At 35.6% G+C, this 19,673-nt stretch overlaps 1 protein-coding gene across 2 annotated transcripts in view; it reads right to left on the reverse strand.

The window, feature by feature from the left end:
- Positions 1 to 3,263: 3,263 nt before the first annotated feature.
- The window catches only part of LOC132686119 (uncharacterized), a 30,018-nt gene continuing 13,608 nt past the window's right edge, over positions 3,264 to 19,673 (reverse strand). For both annotated transcript variants that reach the window (XR_014136420.1, XM_078441103.1), the window contains exons 2-3: positions 6,196 to 6,258; positions 3,264 to 3,968 (exon numbers count right to left, since the gene is read on the reverse strand). The gene's annotated coding sequence lies outside the window, so the exon portion shown is untranslated. The remainder of the gene's footprint in view (positions 3,969 to 6,195; positions 6,259 to 19,673) is intronic.

Consider the following 19,673-nt stretch of genomic DNA (forward strand, 5'->3'; position numbering starts at 1 on the left):
TGCTGTTAGATTTTGTATTTGGGATTTTTCTTGTTTCTTGAGATAGGCCTGGATTACAATGTATTTTCTCTTAGGACTGCCTTTGCTGCATCCCAAAGGGTTTGGATTATTGTGTTTTCATTTTTATTTGTTTCCATATGTTTTTTAATTTCTTCTTTAATTGCCTGGTTGACCCATTCGTTCTTCAGTAGGATATTCTTTAACCTCCATGCATCTGGAGGTTTTCTAAACCTTTTCCTGTGGTTGATTTCAAGTTTCATAGCATTGTGATCTGAACGTATGCATGGTATGATCTCAATTCTTTTATATTTATTGAGGGTAGTTTTGTGACCCAGTATGTGATCTATCTTGGAAAATGTTCCATGTGCACTAGAGAAGAATGTATATTCTGCTGCTTTAGGATGAAAAGTCCTAAATATATCTGTCAAGTCCATCTGGTCCAGTATATCATTCAGGGCCATTGTTTCCTTATTGATTTTCTGTCTAGATGATCTGTCCATTGTCGTAAGTGGAGTATTAAAGTCCCTGCAATTACCACATTCTTACCAATAAGATTGCTTATGTTTATGATTAATTGTTTTATATATTTGGGGGCTTCCGTATTTGGTGCATAGACATTTATAATTGTTAGCTCTTCTAACAATTATAGATCCCATAATGGATAGATCCCATAATTATTATATAATGCCCTTCTTCCTCTCTTGTTACAGGCTTTAGTTTAAAATCTCGTTTTTCTGATATAAGTATGGCTACTTCAGCATTCTTTTGACTTCCAGTAGCATGACAGATGGTTCTCCATCCCCTCACTTTCAATCTGAAGGTGTCCTCTGGTCTAAAATGGGTCTCTTGTAGACAGCAGATAGATGGGTCTTATTTTCCTATCCATTCTGATACCCTATGTCTTTTGATTGGAGAATTTAGTCCATTTACATTCAGTGTTATTATTGAAAGATATGGGTTTAGAGTCTTTGTGTTATCTGTAGGTTTCACACTTGTAGTGATGTCTTTTGTCTTTTGTGGTCCTTGCAACATTTCATTCACAGAGTCCCCCTTGGATCTCTTGTGGGGCTCATTTATTGATGATGAATTCCTTCAGTTTTTGTTTGTTTGGGAAAACCTTTATCTCTCCTTCTATTCTGAATGACAGGATTGCTGGATAAATAATTCTTGGCTGCATATTTTTCCTGTTCATCACATTCAAAATTTCTTGCTACTCCTTTCTGGCCTGCCAAGTTTCAGTAGACAGGTTTGCTACTACCATTATGTGTCTACCCTTATATGTTAAGGCCCGTTTATCCCTAGCTGATTTCAGAATTCTCTCTTTATCTTTGTGTTTTGCCAGTTTCACTATGATATGTCATGTAGAAGATTGATACAAATTACGTCTGAAGGGAGTTCTCTGTGCCTGCTGGATTTCAATATTTGTTTCCTTCCCCAGATAGGGGCAGGGAAAAAGAAAGAATAAAAATGGACCAGAGAAACTATACAGCTTAATCCAGAAAGAGAGAATGGAGAATAAAGAAGGATGTGTGGGACCTGTATCAAGAGAATGGATTAAATATGTCTGCTTAAACAAACCAACAACCAGAGTAACCAGACTAGAGGAGGGAAGAGATAAGAAGGAGAAAAGGAAGGAAGAATGTATCTATATAATAAGAACTGTCCGAGAATTAAACCAGGCAATGCAACAGTACTGGTCTGGAGGAGGGGCTGCCTGGTTCCTCAGTGTCTATCCAGCTCTAATAGATAAGCAGTTACCAGGTACGGAGGGGTGCGGTTTAGTGTAGGCAGGTCCCACCTCCACTGTGGGCCTTGAGGTCTGATCCCTGAGGCCCTGACTTGGTGGTGGTGGGGAGAAAAATGACAACCCCCCCAGTCTCTCCTCCACAGACCCAGTGTCCCAAACCACTCTATTTGAGCCGTCCTCACTGTGCCATGGGCACAAACAAGGCAGTTTGTCTCGCTCCTCTGACTCCTGTGTCTGGCATTTGGCTGGAATTCAAACTCTTGTTCTGTGCACCCTGGTACTGGGGGAGTGCCACTCCATGCCACCCAGTATGTGGTCCCTGGCTGGCAGGTGCAGGCAGGCAGGCTTTGCCCTGTTCCACAGCTCTCTAGGGAGGGGATCACTTTCTCCCACTGTGGACTGCACCCCTGACCTAGCCACCCACCCAGGGGCTGGCACCCCACCTCCCCAGGTTGCTATCCAGACAGCTGGCCCCAGTCTGGAAAAAGCCTTGTAGTTAGAGATTGGATCATTCTCCATTCTTGTCTGAGGTTTTTCTCTTGTCCAGATACAGTCCTATGCTTCTGCACCGTTTCTTTCTCTTCCCTTTGTCTCTCCGCAGGAGATCCCTCCCCTCCGTTCATTTTATCTCTCCCAGATCGCAATCATGTACCTTTGGCCAGTCAGGTTGTCCTGGTGGGTCGCTGGAAGCCACTGTCTGTTTTCCTCCCAGACTCTCAGAGTTCAAAGTCCTTTGGCTTCAACACTTCTTTGAGAGATGAGGGAAGTTCAGATCCCCCTACTTCTCCATCATGTTGGCCCCCTCCCAAGTATTGATGTTAATGTAAAGATTATTTAACAGAATCTAGCAGCTTGTAAAAGGAATAATTCACTGTGACTCAGAGGGGTTTTTCCAAAAAATTTTCATTGTTAGGAAATCAACTATAATTGATATAGCTAAAAGGTCAAAGGAAATAAACCATTTAATCATCACTATAGATGCCAAAAGACATGTGATAAAATTAAACATCCATTACTGATTAAAAATACAATCTTCATAAAACTTGAAGGATAGATTTTTTAACATAATAAAATAAATTTTTTCAAACTCAAAATTCATCATACCTAACAGGGAAACTATATTCATATTCTCACTAACATTAGGAACAAGAAAAGCATGCCCACTACCTTAAGTTATTACCATAACTCTTGAAGAACTGGACAAAGTAATTTGGAAAAAGAAGAGTCATAAAAATTGAAGAATAAGAGATAAAATGTCATTTATTTCAGATGGTAAAATTGTATGTCTGTAAACTCAAGGATATCAACTGATATTCAGCTGTAAATAATAATTAAGATGGCTAGATACAGATTAATTTGCAAATATCAACATCAATAGCTTTCCTACAATGACTTTCTTTATAACCTATTAGAAATATGTAGTAAAACAAAAGATTTGATTTACAACAGCAACAACAATAAAATATCTAGGAATAAACTTAAATGTGTAAATTATATAATGAAAACTATAGCCAAAGAGACTTTAAATAAAGTTGAATAAATATAGCAATGTATACATCTTTTTTCAGAAAAGAAGGTTTAGTGTTTACTTTCCCTTTTTTAAAATTTTTAAAAATGTTTTTATTTTTATTTTTGAGAGAGAGAGCGTGAGCAGGGGAGGGGCAGAGAGAGAGAGAGGACCAAGGATCTAAAGCAGGCTCTGTGCTGACAGCAGAGAGCCTGATGCGGGGCTTGAATTCACAAAATGTGAGATCATAACCTGAGCCTAAGTTGGATGCTCAACCAACTGAGCCACCCAGGCACCCCTTTGTGTTTACTTTTCTTCAGTTATTTTATAAATGCAATGTAATCCCAATAAAAATACAAATATGTTTTTTTGAGGGAATAAGACAAGCTTACTGTAAAATTTGTGTAGAAAAATAAAGACAGGAATAGGTAAATATACAAGTAATAAAGGACTAGCTTTATCAGATATTTACATCAATTCCATAATTACAGTAATTAAAGCTGTACAACATTAGCAAATAAAAAAGATCAATGAAGGGGCGCCTGGGTGGCTCAGTCGGTTAAGCATCCGACTTCAGCTCAGGTCATGATCTCACGGTCCGTGAGTTCGAGCCCCGCGTCGGGCTCTGGACTGATGGCTCAGAGCCTGGAGCCTGCTTCCGATTCTGTGTCTCCCTCTCTCTCTGCCTCTCCCCTGTTCATGCTCTGTCTCTCTCTGTCTCAAAAATAAATAAAACGTTAAAAATAATTTTTTAAAAGATCAATGAAATGGAGGCATTCAGAAATAGATCCAAAAAGAGAAATTTATATATAATAAGGCAGCCTTTGCAATAAAGGAAAATGGCAAACTATCCAATACATAAGAAAGTGTGGATATCTATTTTGACAATTGTTTTGCTATTTAAAAAAGAAAAAAAATCAACTGTATTCTTACCTAATTCCTTGGATGTTGACAAATCCCAAATATATCAAACATTTAATGCAGATAAAATGAAAAACTAAATTTTCTTATGAAAGTATGAAAGGATTTTAGTGGAGAGGCTTTTCTTCATATTCAAACCATAAAAGACATAGAAAAGTTTGACGAGTACAGATGCATTAAAAACAGTTCTAAACAATGATAACAACTATGTATACACAAAAGTATAACTACAAATATAAGTATGTATGTGTATATTTTATATGTTTGTATGAAAGTATGTATGTATAAATGCCAATATCTATGTGAGATAAAAACTCATTGAGAGCAAGTCTGGCAGGAGCTTCCCCTAAGAAAACCTGGGCCACTCATGACTACACCTGGGGAAGGTAGAAAGGAAGATGGTAAAGCTTATTCTCCCTCCTTCTCTTTCCAGTATCTCCACATGGGGGACTATCCATGAGCCATCACACAGGAGAAGGAGGTAGTAAGAGCTGAAGGAGAGCCAAGTCCCATTCAAAAGCCTCCCCTCCGGTTGTGAAAGTCTGACCCCTAGCTCCAGGGTCCCTGCTGGGGACAAGTAGGCAGTGTCTTAGCTCAGGTTCCTCAGGAAACACTCACTGAAATGGAGAGTTTCACAAAAGCAGTTTACCAAAGAATGTTCTGGGGAACAGAATCCTTAGGTGGCAAAGGGAGTAGTATTGAGCAGAAGGGAGTCATTGAACTGCAGAAAACTCACAGCAAAGGTGTTAGCCACTAACCTTCCCAACAGTTGAGGAAGTATCCTTATACATACATACATACATACATACATACATACATACATACACACACATATACATACTACATAGATGTGTATATAGAACAATCCCTAGCTTCAACAGATAACTAGTTAAATGACATTGGCTGAATGATTGTATTAAATAAATAAATAAATAAAACAATTGCGTTTCAATTTCCTTAAAATACAAACAAAAAAATATCTTTATGTATTCTGTCTTTTGGATATAGGAATTTTTCTTACAGTTATATTCACACAGATGAGGAAAATATTTGTGATAGTATATTACTTGCAGCATTGTTTATGATATTAAAAGACTGGAAACGATATCAAGTTTATAAATATGGAACCGACAAAAAACTGATTACAGATTGATAGGACGGAGTACCATTCAGCTGTCTAAAGGAAGTGGTAGGATGTGCTAAGGAATTATTTCCAAGGCATATTTTGTAGTGATAAAAGTGTGGTGCAAAACGGTGGGCATAGTGTTCTCATGTTTGACAAAAATAAAAAGTATTCAAAAAATCAGGTAAGAGTATAATAAAAGTAAAGTATAATAAAAGTAAAGAGTATAATAAAAGTAAAGTAAATTTCTGTTGGTCTATCAAAGGTATTTGTCATATGTTTAATCTTATCTCTTAAAAATGTTTCTAACTTTTTCCCTCCCAAATGCTCCCAGAGTTATATTTATTTAGAGTCTATATTTGTAATAATTATTGCTGATTTTAGGCACTCTTTAAATTTAGCCCTTTTCTAATTTCAACTTTACAAATTAATAAATAAATGTCTTAGAATTCCCTATTAAATATAAACTATATAGTTTTTCTTGTATTTATTTATTTATTTTGAGAGAAAGAGAGAGCGAGAGCAGGGGAGGGGCAAAGAGAGAGGGAAAGAGAATCCCAAGCAGACTCCACACTGTCAGCACAGAGCCCAATGCAGGGCTCGAACTCACAAACCAGGAGATCATGACCAGAGTCAAAACCAAGAGGCAGACTTAACTGACTGAGCCACCAGGCACCCTAACTATATAGTTTTTCTTAATCTACATGCATTTTTAAATTCACTCTTTTATTTTCTAATTTGGTTATTTATTTATTCTGGAGGCATCATAGGAATTTTTCAAGCTGAAATAAACTGTACAAAGCATTTTCCATGTGAGGACTCTGGCCCATAGAGATTAAAAGCATTACCAAAGATTTAGCACTACTTAGTACAAGAGGCTGCTAGAATGCCACATACCTCACAGCAAGCAGACAAGGGTTGTCTCTGCTACAAAATAGCCTTTCATCTGGCATGAATTGCCTAAAAATAAATAATGATTTGATGCGAAGACAAATATTAATCATCTACAAATTTATTTTCAGAGATAACATGGCCAAAGCAATCACCCATCATATAGTTTATAGCTGGGCTAAGTAGGGTGATTTTTCCAGTGTGAATATAATATAATATAATATAATATAATATAATATAATATAATATAATATAATATATATAATATATATAATATAATATAATATATAATAAATATAATATAATACAATACAATATAATACAATACTATTATGTCATGATATAACATCCTGAGAAAAATTAACAAAACTTTTCTAGTAAGCGTTCATTAAATAAATCCTTATTTAAAAATTTTTAAATTTTTTTATGTTTATTTATTTTTGAGAGAGAGAGAGACAGAGCATGAGCAGGGGAGGGACAGAGAGAGAAGGAGAAACAGAATCCAAAGCAGGCTTCAGGCTCTGCGCTGTCAGCACAGAGCTTGACACGGGGCTGGAACCCACAAACTGTGAGATCACGACCTGAGCCGAAGTCAGACGCTTGACTGAGCCACCTAGGTACCCCTAAATAAATCCTTATTTTATTATTATTATTTTTTAAAATTTGTTTAATGTTTATTTATTACTGAGAGAGAGAGTGTGTGTGCACGCTCTTGAGAGAGAGAGAAAACACCAGTAGGGGAGTGTCAGAAAGAGAGGGAGACACAGAATCCGAAGCAGGCTTCAGGCTCCGAGCTGTCAGCACAGAGCCCAACGTGGGGCTCAAACCTATGAACCACAAGATCATGACCTAAGCTGAAGTCGGGTGCTTAACCAACTGAGCTACCAGGCACCTGAATAAATCCTTATTTGAATATTCTACTTTTCTTCCCTAAAAGAGTTTATATTTTTGTTTAAATAGGATGTTTAAAAAAATATATCTGTAAAGCTTTCTCTACAAACTTACCAGGGTTATTTCATAATCAACAACAAGAAGCTTTTGCCCTTTTATCTTAGCACATGATAAAGAGCGCAGACTCGGGTGTCACATGGTTCTGGTTAAAATCCCAGTTCTGCCACGTAATGTATGTGTGACAAATGAGGCAGTCGCTCTATGCCTCAGTGTCCTTATCCATAAAATGCATAGGGTAATATTACCTTTCTCTATGAGTTGTTTTAGAAATTAAATAAGTTAATATGAGGAAGCTTATGACAGGACCCATTAGACAGTAAGCCTATGTGAAGGTTAGCTATTACTGTGCAGAGATGTGGCCATGCTCCTGAAATTGTGTAATAACTGGAGAGGTCCCTAGTGGTCCAGATCCTTCCTCTTCACTAAAGATTCATTGAGCACCTATTTGTTTCAATATACTTGCCAACCTTTGGAAAAATGTATTTCTGTGTGAGGATAACCAATTTTGTAGTCTTATCTCCAAAGTATCTGCATTCTTTATCTTTACTGAGTACACTTAGTTATATGGATTGAATTAAGTTTTCAAACGCTTGTGATAAAATTGCTCGGCATTATCTTGATTTCCTTTCTCACCCATGACTGAATTTTAGAAATAGCAAGCTTGGACTGGACATGTAGTTCCTAAACAAGGAAAAACAAAACCCATGACCACTACATTTCTCACTCCACAATCTTAAATGCTTTTTGATCCTATTACCCATAGTCAATTTTAGAACACAGAAATTAAAATACTAAAATAAAAACAAATAAATGATTAAAATTTAAAATATATTTTATATGGCCTTACTCCAAAGTTGATTTACTGTGAAGATAACAAAGTTTAAGCTTCATTATAAGCTTCAGTGCCCCTCACCACTACAGGCTCCTCCAAAGACACTGAGAGAAGCCCACACTTGTACAGCCTATTGTCTGCTCACAAAAGATTTACGATTAGTACCTACATGAGAAAATTTGACATTCTCAGAAACCTCACCACTCACTACAAAAGAAACTTGATATATTCCCATATTGTATAACAATTCTAGAAAATTTACATGACATTACCAATAATGAGAATCATATACACTAGATATTTAATACAGCAAGAGATTTCCTATAAAAAAGCCTGATGTAATCCTCAAATCAATATTACATATTATGTGGGGCGTCAGGGTGGCTCAGTCAGTTAAGCATCCGACTCTTGATTTCAGCTCAGGTCATGATCTTACAGATGTGAGATGGAGCCCCATGTTGGGCTCCACACTGACAGCACAGAGCCTGCTTGGGACTCTCACTCTCCTTCTCTCTCTGCCCCTCCCCTGCTCACTTGCGTACACATTCTGTCTCTCAAAATAAATATTAAAACATTTTTTAATAAAAAATGACAATAAAATAAAATAAAGAGAAAGAAAGAAAGAAAAAAGAAAGAAAGAAAGAAAGAAAGAAGAAAGAAAGAAAAGAGAGGGAGAGAGGGAGGAAGGGAGAGAGGGAGGGAGGGAGGAAGGAAGGAAGGAAGGGAGGAAGGGAGGAAGGGAGGAAGGAAATTTAAAAAATATTACATAGTATGAATTTGCTTGAATCTCTTCCATGGAAGACTCCAGCTGGAAGTATTAGAAGCCACTTCTTAGAGCAGTTGCACCTGTCCCATAGTCCCATGAATGCACAGAGATGCTGAACACTAAGGACATTAGAACACACGTATAGAGTGCCTCACCCATGGGAGTAAGAGTAAGATGGATTTCTTCTGTGATGAATATTAATGACACCTAAATACATAAATATAAAATCACCTAAGATTTCCAGAGTGTTAATTATGTGCTAAGCACTGTTCTAGGTGTTTTATGATATTAGTGTATTTTTATCCCCACTTACAGAGGACAGAGAAGTTTAGTATTTTTTCAAAAGCTAGACAACAAGATATTAGCAGAACCTAAATCCAGAACCCAGACTCTTAACCATACAGAGTCCTGCTGCTAGATAGCTTATTTTGAATAGTTGGAAAAACAAATATGTAAATAATTCACTGCTGTGTGGCCTTAGTCCTCCCTGAGGCCCCGTGTTATTGCCAATAGAATAGACTTTTTAAAAAAATTTTTTAAATATGAAATTTCTTGTCAAATTGGTTTCCATACAACACCCAGTGCTCATCCCAACAGGTGCCCTCCTCAATACCCATCACCCACCCACCCCTCCCTCAGAAGACTTTAAAACATGCATCAGTTAGAGCTATTGTGAACATGAAATTATACTCTATCCTATGCCTCACCTCAAATAGATATTCAGTAAATGGTACAAGAACATTTATAATCACACAAGTGCTCATTAAAACACTATAATCCTAACTTCTTTAAATTATTTTTAATTGCTGGACCACAATGAATATTTGATACTGGATATTTTCCTCTATTAACAATTACTAGCATAGAGATGAGTGACAAATCCATGGTAATAATGTTTAAAGTGTCTTCTATTAAACACTACAAAAGAAGGAATGAGGTTTTATGAAGTAAGTATACAGCTTTCTTTGCCTTCTTACTACATAGCTTCTTACTGCAAAGCTCAAAAGCTTTGTATTAAAGTGGCCACATATAGTGTGTTTCAGTGGTTAATTTATTCATAATACAGTTCAGAGACAAAGGTGTGCTATCATTTGCATAAACAGACCCTCTCTGACCAACTTGTATAAGTATTTCATAAAATATACACAGCAATAAAAAAGGACAGATGTTGAATACAATGAAGAAAGAAAAAATAGATACAAGATTTAGCTTAATGTATTAGGTTTCCTTGAAGTTAAATTTTGGGAATGGCTAATAAATGGCCTAGTAAATATTGAATGCACCCATTATATCACTTTACCATTTTTGTTTCTTTTTTTCTAAATTATTTTTTACATAACAACAATTGGTAAGGAAGTTGGGGATGGGCATCTTCTTTAAATAGATTTTTTTCCATTCGCTTCTAAAACAGTTTACATGCATCACTTATAAGTGAAAACAGCTGATTTACAGAGTAAGATTTTGCTTAAATGCCAAATGAAGAATGTAAAAACAGCATTTGCAACTCTTCAAATAATACCAAAATGGAATCAGGTTAAACCACAAAAAGGAGATATGTTCTGAACTGTTGAATGCCATATTGGCCTGTGATCAGCCCAAGGATGGATCTGAGAATAGTTCAAAGTATAAAATTTTAAAAATGAAAATGGAACAGTGGAAATCTAAGGCATGTAAAGTATCCGTGGCTGGGCGCAATAATAATCAGATTGCATTTGAAGTAAAGGATGTCAGAAAGCCTAAACGTATTGCATTTAGATATCTTCTGATAATTCAAAGAAGTCATTTAATTTCATTACCAACTTCTGAGTAGAGGAAGAACTAAGGACTAACATAATATTTGTCCAAAGTTGGACAGTCTCTAAAATTAAATGCTTGTTTCATTAAACTATGTTGGATATAATGATAGGGTCATTAGTATAAAGATTTCAGGGGCACCGGGGTGGCTCAGTTGGTCAAGTGTCTGAATCTTGATTTTGGTTCAGGTCATGATCTCATAGTTTGTGAGTTCAAGCCCCAAATCAGGCTCTGTGCTGACAGTAAGCAGACTTCTTGGGATTCTCTGTCTCCCTCTCTTTGCCCTTCTACCCGCTTGCTCTCTATCTCTCTCAAAATAAATAAACATTAAAATAAAAAAATTTTAAAGGAGATTTCAGTATTTTAGATCACATCAAATTAGGCTATGAAAATAAGGGACACATGATAAGGAGATGAAAGGAAGAAATATAAACATACTGAAAAGAACTGCCTTGTATCAAGGATTAGAAGACAATATTTTGAAAAATGATATGCCAACAAATTGAACAACCTAGAAGAAATGGATAAATTCCTAGAAACATAACTTCTCAAAACTAAATCAGGAAGAAATAGAAACTGTGAATAGACTGATTACCAGAAATTCAGTCAGTAATCAAAAAATTCCCAAAAAACAAAAGTTCAGGGTCAGATAGCTTCACAGGTGAATTCTACTGAACATTTAAAGAGTTAATACCTAGTCTCAAACCATTCCAAAAAATTGAAGAGGAAGGAAAGCTTCCAGTTTCACTTCATGAGGCCAGCATTACCCTGAGACCAAAACCTCATAAACACACTACAAAAAATCTACAGGCCAATATCTCTGAGGAACATTGATGCAAAAATCTCCAATAAAATATTAGCAAACTGAATTCAACAGTATCTTAAACAAATCATTCACCACAATCTGGTGGGACTTAGTCCCAGGATGGTTCAATATTCACAAATCAATATTCATTTGATTCACAAAATCAGCAAAAGAAAGAATAAAAGCCATTATCATCATTTTAATAGAAATGCAGAAAAAGCATTTGATGAAGTACAACACCATTCACAATAAAAACCCTCAACAAAGTAGATTTAGAGGGAACACACTTCACCATAATAAAGGCCATAGATGAAAAACCTATAACTAACATCATAGTCACTGGTGAAAAACTGAAACTATTCTTTTAAGGTCAGGAACAAGAAAAGGATGTCCACTCAAAGCACTTTCATTTAACATAGTACTGGAAGACCTAGCCACAGCAATCAGGCAAGAAAAAGGAATAAAATGCATCTAGATTTGTAAAGAAGAATTAAAACTTTCACCATTTCCAGATGAAATGGTGAAAGTTTATTATACATATAAAATCCTAAAGATTCCACTAAAAAAACGACTAGAACTGATAAATGAATTCAGTAAAGTCACAGGATACAAAATCAATGTACAGAAATCTGTTGCAGATCTATCTATCTGAAGCAGCAGAAAGATAAATCAAGAAAACAATCCCATTAACAATTGTACCAAAAACAATAAAATACCTGAGAATAAAATTAACCAAAAAGGTGAAAAGGCCTGTACTCTAAAAACTATAAAACACTGATGAAAGAAATTGAAGATGATAAAAACAAATGGAAACATATTCAATGCCCATGGATTGGGAGAACAAATACTGTTAAAATGTCCATACTCCCCAAAGCAGTCCAGAGATTTAATGCAATCCCTAACAATATACCAATAGCACTTTTCACAGAACTAGAACAAACCATTCTAAAATTCGTAGACTCTGAAAAGCCAAAGCAATCTTGGAAAAGAAAAACAAAGCTGGAGGTATCACAATCCCAGATTTCAAAATACACTACAAAGCTGTAGTAAACAAAATAGTATGGTACTGGGGTGACTGGGTGGCTCAGTCAGTCAAGCAACTAACTCTTGATCTCGGCTCAGGTCATGATCTCATGGTTCATGAGTTTAAGCTCCATTTGGGGTTCTGTGCTGACAGCTCAGAGCCTGGAGCCTGCTTCAGATTGTGTCTCCCTCTCTCCCTGCCCCTCCCCTGCTCATGTTCAGTCTCTCTGTCAAAAATAAACATAAAACAAGTATGGTACTGGCACAAAAATAGACACATAGATGAATAGAACAGAATAGACAGCCCAGAAATAAACCCACAATTATACGGTCAGTTAATCTAAAACAAAGGAAGCAAGAATATGCAGTGAGAAAAAAATAGTCGCTTCAGCAAATGATGCTGGGAACTGGAAGGCTACATGCAAAAGAGAAAGGAGACCACTTTCTTACCCCATACACAAAAATAAACTCAAAATGAATTAAACCCTACATGTGAGACCTGAAACCATAAACATCCGAGAAGAAAGCATAGGCAGTAATTTCCTTGACATCAACTGTGAAACATTTTTCTAGATATGTCTTCTTTGACAAGGGAAACAAAAGCAAAAATAAACTAGTGGGACTTTATCAAATAAAAAGCCTCTGCACAGAGAAGCAAACAATCGATAAAACTAAAAGCTAACCTACTGAATGGGAGAAGATAATTGCAAATGTCATATCTGATAAATGGTTAGTATCCAAAATATTTAAAGAACTTATAAAACCCAACACCCCAAAAAACAAATAATCCAGTTAAAAACGGGCAGAAGATATGAATGGGTATTTTTCCAAAGAAGACATACAGAGGTACTCCATTGTTTATTGCAGCATTATTTACAAGAGCCAAGATATGGAAGCAACCCAAGTGTCCATCAATAGATGAATGGATGAATAAGGTGTTGTGTGTGTGTGTGTTTGTGTGTGTGTGTTAATCAGTCATAAAAAAAAGAATAAAAACTCTTGCCATTTGCAACAACATGGATGGATCTAGAGGGTATAATGCTAAGTGAAATAAGTCAGTCAGAGAAAGACAAACATCATATGACTTTACCCATGTGTGGAATTTAAGAAACAAAACAAAGTAAGAAAAAAATAGACAAACCAAAAAAAAGACTCTTAACCATAGAGAATAAATCGTTACCAGAGGGGAGGTGGGTAGGGAGATGGGTAAAACAGGTGAGAGGGATAAAGAGAACACTATTGCAATGAGCACTGAGTAATGTATAGAATTGTTGAATCATAATATTGTACACCTGAAACGAATATAACACTGTATGTTAATTATACAGGAATTTTTTAAAATTCCAGTGTATATATATATGTCGAATGAGTGCCACCATTCAAGTCCATTATCTTGAAAAATTATCCTTGCATACCAACAAAGATGCAATTGCCACCTCCCGCCCCCACTCAAAAAAGAAAAAGAAAAGGAATTGCTTCGTATCTATGAAGAAACTAGGCATTCTTAGTATCTAACACAACACAATCTACTGTGTCTTACTTTTGATGATACTCCATTTTTAAATACATTTTTATTAAATTACTTATTTCTTACCATAAAATTAATATGCCTTTGTTTCAAAAATATAGAAAGGTAGATTAGCAAAAAAGATAAAAATTAAAATTACCCTCAGTAGCATGACTAAGATAGTTACTCTTCAAACAAACATTAAGTGCCCACTATTTACCAGGTATATAACACTGTCTCTCAAGCCTCATCTCCCAAGGTCTCCTTGACTCCCTGCCTACCAGGCATCCTGGCCTTCTTGCTGTTACTTGAACATTTCTAACAGTGACCATTTTCTCTTCATTACACATATGTATGTAAAAATATAAAAAGGTTAAGAGCTCTTAGAATATAGTGGCAACTCAATACATGAACACTACCAATAGTATTTAATTACTAAATTATTATTAATTTTTCAGACAAAATGATTCCTTGATTTTATTTGCATTATTTTTGCTTCTTAGTGCAAACTATATTTTCTTATGATTACTAAGCAATTCTTTATTGAATTAGTTGATCATACTTTTACCCATTTGCCTATTGGTATGTTTAGATTTTTTTATTCATTTGTACATGTTCTTTACTTAATAAATACTGTAATTATTTGACAAATAAATTTCCTTAGCATAATTTTTCTTTTAATATTTTTGTTGTGGGCGTTTAAAAATATGTATTCAAAATGATTTTATCTAGTTAAACATTTTTTTCATGTAACCTTTGTCTTCATCACATATTCTTATTCATTTGTTCAAAAAATATTTTAAGCACAGACCATGAATTGGGTACATGTACCCAGTTGGTGTTAGAGATACAGCAGTGAACAGAACAAAGATGGTGCTCTCATGACAAATATATTTGAGAAAGAAGAGACAATAAGAAACTAAGTAAATTTTAAAAATTAGGTTATAAAAAATACAGTGAAAAAAACATGAATATATAATGGAGAAAGTAACTGGGGTACAATTTTTGAGTTGCTAGCTGAGAATAAAAAAATAAACTCAGTCATACAGAGGAAAACCACTCGGGATAAATAACAGCAAATGCAAAGGCCTTTGGGCAGCAAAATGTTAGATGCAGTTCAGACACACAAAACCAGTGTGACTTGATCATAGTGAGAAAGAATTTATAGGCCATTGTAAAGAGTTTAGATTTTATTTCAAGAGCAATGAGAAGCTGTTCAGACTTGACAGATGGGACATGATGGTTATCACTGCTTTTAAGACTATATGTTTAAAAACTAAGAATAGTAAAATTGATGTGTGTTCAGCCCAACTGCGTATATGTAGCTACTGGAGGTCATTTAGCAAGAATTCCATAGGTAGGGCAAACTGTAGGGGAAACTGATCAGGACACTCTCTCAATCATGCCATCAAGAATCCAGGTTCTTCTTCTCCTTTTTTTTTTTTTTTAAAGTTTACTTATTTTTGAGAGAGACAGAGAGAGAGAAAGAGAGAGAGAGAGAGAGAGAGAATGAGAAAGAGATACACAATCCAGCCCCAGGCTCTGAGCTGTCAGCACAGAGCCCTGCGTGGGGCTTAAACTCACGAGAGCTGTGAGATCGTGACCAGGGCAGAAGTCGGACACTTAACTGACTGAGCCAACCAGGCTCCCCAAGGACCCAGGTTCTTCTTAACGTTCCTTGCTTATATCATAGATATACTGATCTGTACAAGATGGCCCAAGCAGTTCCAGGCACCACACAGCTAGTGACTCCTGCAGTGTCTGCCATAACCGTTGCATTTTTAAAAGAGCCTTAAAAATGTAGGTACCTTCTATTTGGAGATTCCACCTTTAGGAAATGACTACAAGATGAAGTAAAGATCATCTAATTTTTAAAGTTGATTTCACAAAAGATAGATTCACCCATTTATTCAATACAAGATTTATTGATCACTAGTAGCACTGTTCTAGTCACTATAACCATGAAAAAAAGGAGACACACAGCTATCTTTGCAAACTTGACATATGTGGTGGGGGAGAAAGATAGTAAAAGAAACATTCAAGTAAACTATGTACCGCATGAGATGTCGATTAATGCTAATAAACAATACACCTGTGTGCATTGTAAGCCTGTTAACTCTCATGGAGGATATTAAAGGAAAACAATTTTTGTGTGTGTGGAGGAGCAGTTTGGTTTTTAATATGGTCAAATGAAGAGATCCTGTTGGAAAAGTGGGTTTGAGATTTGGGTTCGATTACGAGGTAGAGATAGAGCTTTAGAAGCAAGCAACTCTGAGGCTCTCTTTGAAGTAATTGGAAAGGAAGCATACTCTGAGACATGAGAATACAGTTTCAACAAAGGGAGAAAGAGGCCTTGTGTGAATACTATCTCTGGATAGGAAAGGGATGAGAGAAGGGATAAATTCTTCAGATGTTTGCAAGAGAATCATTGTCCCTAGGGTACAGAGAGATCTTAGTTAAGAAATGAGCATCTGACATTATTCAGCCTGCAACATTCAACCTTAAAGATGTTTACCAATGATAATGAATAGTCAGTAAACAAATATGCATTGCCTCCAGCAAACCCATCTTGTGGCTCCTGTGGTGAAGGTTGTTTTCTTATATCACTAAAAATGAAGTGAAACATCTGTGAAGGGAGTAGAATTAATATGTTAACAAATTAAAAAAGGAAAACAGCTAAAATCAAAAGCCCTTGTTTATAGGCTGAGGTTATTTTTTAAAAAATTAATTTTGAGAACAGTTTAAGGTCACAGCAAAATTGGAGCAGAAAGCACAGAGTTCTCATAGACCCCCTCTCCTCACACACGTACAGCCTCCTCCACCACCAACATCCCCCACCAGATGTTGTACCCTTGTTACAACTGATGAACCTACATTAAGACATCCTTATCACCCACGTCCATAGTTTACATTAGAGTTCACTTTAGGTGATTGAACATTCTATGGGCTTTGATAAATATATAATGAATGACATGACAGGTATCCACCTTTGTAGTATTATACAGAATAGTTTCACTGCCCTTAAAATCCTCTGTGCTCTACTCATCTCTACCTCTCCCTTAACCTCTGGCAACCACTACTCTTTCACTGTTGCCAATTTTTGCCTTTTCAGAATATCATATAATTGGAATCCTAAGTTATGTAACTTTTTTAGATGAGTTTAACTTACTAATATGCATTTCAGTTTTCTCCATGTCTTTTCATGGCTTGATAGCTTACTTCTTTTTAGCACTGAATAATATTCTGTTGACTGGAAGGGAAGTACCTTCCAATTACTGAAGGAAATCTTAGTTCCTCCCAAGTTTTGGCAATTATGGATAAAGCTGCCATAAACATCTGCATGTAGTTGTGGGTGGACATAAGTTTTCAGCTCGATTTGGCAAATATCAAGGAGTGTGATTGCTGGATCATATGGTAAGGGTATGTTTAGTTTTATAGAAACTGTCAAACTGTCCTCCAGAGTGGCTGTAACAGTTTGCATTCCCACCAGCAATATAACAAATTTTCTGTAGTTCCAGATCCTTGCTAGCTGTTCAGTGTTGTCAGGGGTGTGGATTTTAGCCATTCTAGTTAAGTGTTCAGTGGTAATCTCATTGTTGCTTTAATTTGCATTTCTCTGATGTATATGATGTGGAACATCTTTTCACATGCTTATTGGCCCTCTGAATATCTTCTTTGGTGAGGAATCTGTTCAGGTCTTTTATCCATATTGTGACCTGGTTATTTGTTTTCTTATTATTGACTTTTAAGAGCTCTTTGTGTATTTTGGATAACAGTCCTTTATCAGATGTGTCTTTTAGTAATTATTTTCTCCCAGTCTGTGGCTGTTCTTCTCATTCTCCCCACAGTGTCTTTTGCAGAGAAGTGTTTAATTTTAGTAAAGTCCAGATTATCAATTATTTCTGAGCTCATGGATCATGTCGTTATTTAAAAAGTCATTAACAGGGGCGCCTGGGTGGCTCAGTCGGTTAAGTGTCCGACTTCAGCTCAGGTCACGATCTCGCGGTCCGTGAGTTCGAGCCCCGCATCGGGCTTTGTGCTTACAGCTCAGAGCCTGGAGCCTGCTTCAGAGTCTCGTGTCTCCCTCTCTCTCTGCCCCTCCCCCGTTCATGCTCTGTCTCTCTCTGTCTCAAAAATAAATAAATATTAAAAAAATTTTTTTTAAAGGTTTTAAAAAAAATAAAAAGTCATTAACATAATAGAGCTCATCTAGATTTTCTCCTATGTCTTCTTTTATAGTTTTGCATTTTTTACCTCTATTTTGAGTTAGTTTTTGTTAGAAATTAAGTCTGTGTCTAAACTCTGTTGTTTTTTCTTGCATGTGGATGTTTAGTTGTTCCAGCATCATTTGGTGACATTGCCATCGCTCCCTTGTTAATGAGTAGTTGACTCTATGGGGCTCTACTCTGGGCTCTGTATTCTAGTCTATTGATCTATCTATTATTTTCCCAATATCACACTGCCTTGATTACTATTGCTACATAGTAAGTTTGGAGGTCCAGTAGTGTTAGTTTTGTGACTTTGTTCTCTTTCTATATTGAGATGGCTAGTCTGGATCTTTTCCCTTTCCATATAATTTTTAGAATCAGTTTGTCTATGTCCACAGAATAACTTGTTGGAATTTTGATTGGGATTGCATTGAATCTATGGATCAAGTTGGGAAGAACTGACTACTTGACAATAATAAGTCTTTTTATCCATGAACACAGAATATTCCTTCATTTATTGTTTTTCATTTTCTTTCATCAAAGTTTTATAGTTTTCTTCATATTGATTGTATACATATTTTGTTAGATCCTAGCTTTGCATATCTGGAATAAATTCTACTTGGATCATGGTATATAATTATTTTATATATTGTTGGACTTCATTTGCTAATATTTTGCTGCAAATTTCTGCATTGGTATTCATGACAGATATTGCTTTGTAGTTTTACTTTGTTGTAATGTCTTGTGTGGTTTTGGTATTAAGGTAAAGCAGGCCTTATTGATTGAGTTAGGAAGTATTCCCTCTGTTTCTGTCTTGTGGAAAAGATTGTAGAGAATTAATATAATTTCTCTCTTAAATGTTTGGTAGAAATTGAGTAAATCAATCTTGGCTTAGTGTTTTTTGTTTTGGAAGGTTATTAATTATTGATTCAATTTCTTTAGTAGATATAGACCTATTCATATTGTCTCACTCTTCTTGAGTGAGTTTTGGTAGTGTGTCTGTCAAGGAATTGGTCCATTTCATCTAGGTTTTAAAATTTGTGGTCAGGTCAGAGAGTTGTTCATAGTATTCCTTTATTATCCTTTTAATTTCCATGGGATATCTAGTAATGTCCCCTTTTTCATTTCTAAAATTAGTAATTTGTATCTTCTTTCTTTGTTCTTAAGTCATCCTAGCTAGAAACACTGATTTTATTGATTTTTAAAACAACCAGCTTTTGGTTTCATTGACTTTCTCTGTTGATTTCCAATTTTCAATTTCATTGATTTCTGCTCTAATATCCATTATTCCTTTACTTCTGCTTACTTTGGATTAAATTTACTCTTCTTTTTAGTTTCCTAAGGTAGAAACTTAGATTATTAATTTTAGATCTTCCTTCTATTGTAATATATGCATTCAATGCTATATATTTCCATAGCTTCCATGAGCTTTTGCTGAATCTCACAAATTTTAAATTGTATTTTCATCATAATTTAGTTCAAAGTATTTTTATATTTCTCTTTGTATTTCTAATTTGACTCATGCGTTATTTAGAAATATGTTGTGTAACCTTCAAGTATTTGGGGATTTTCCAGTTATCTTTCTATTACTGATTTCT

The sequence above is a fragment of the Panthera onca genome, chromosome F1 (assembly GCF_046562875.1).
Source record: "Panthera onca isolate mPanOnc1 chromosome F1, mPanOnc1 haplotype 2, whole genome shotgun sequence".
In the NCBI taxonomy this organism is placed as follows: Eukaryota; Metazoa; Chordata; class Mammalia; order Carnivora; family Felidae; genus Panthera; species Panthera onca.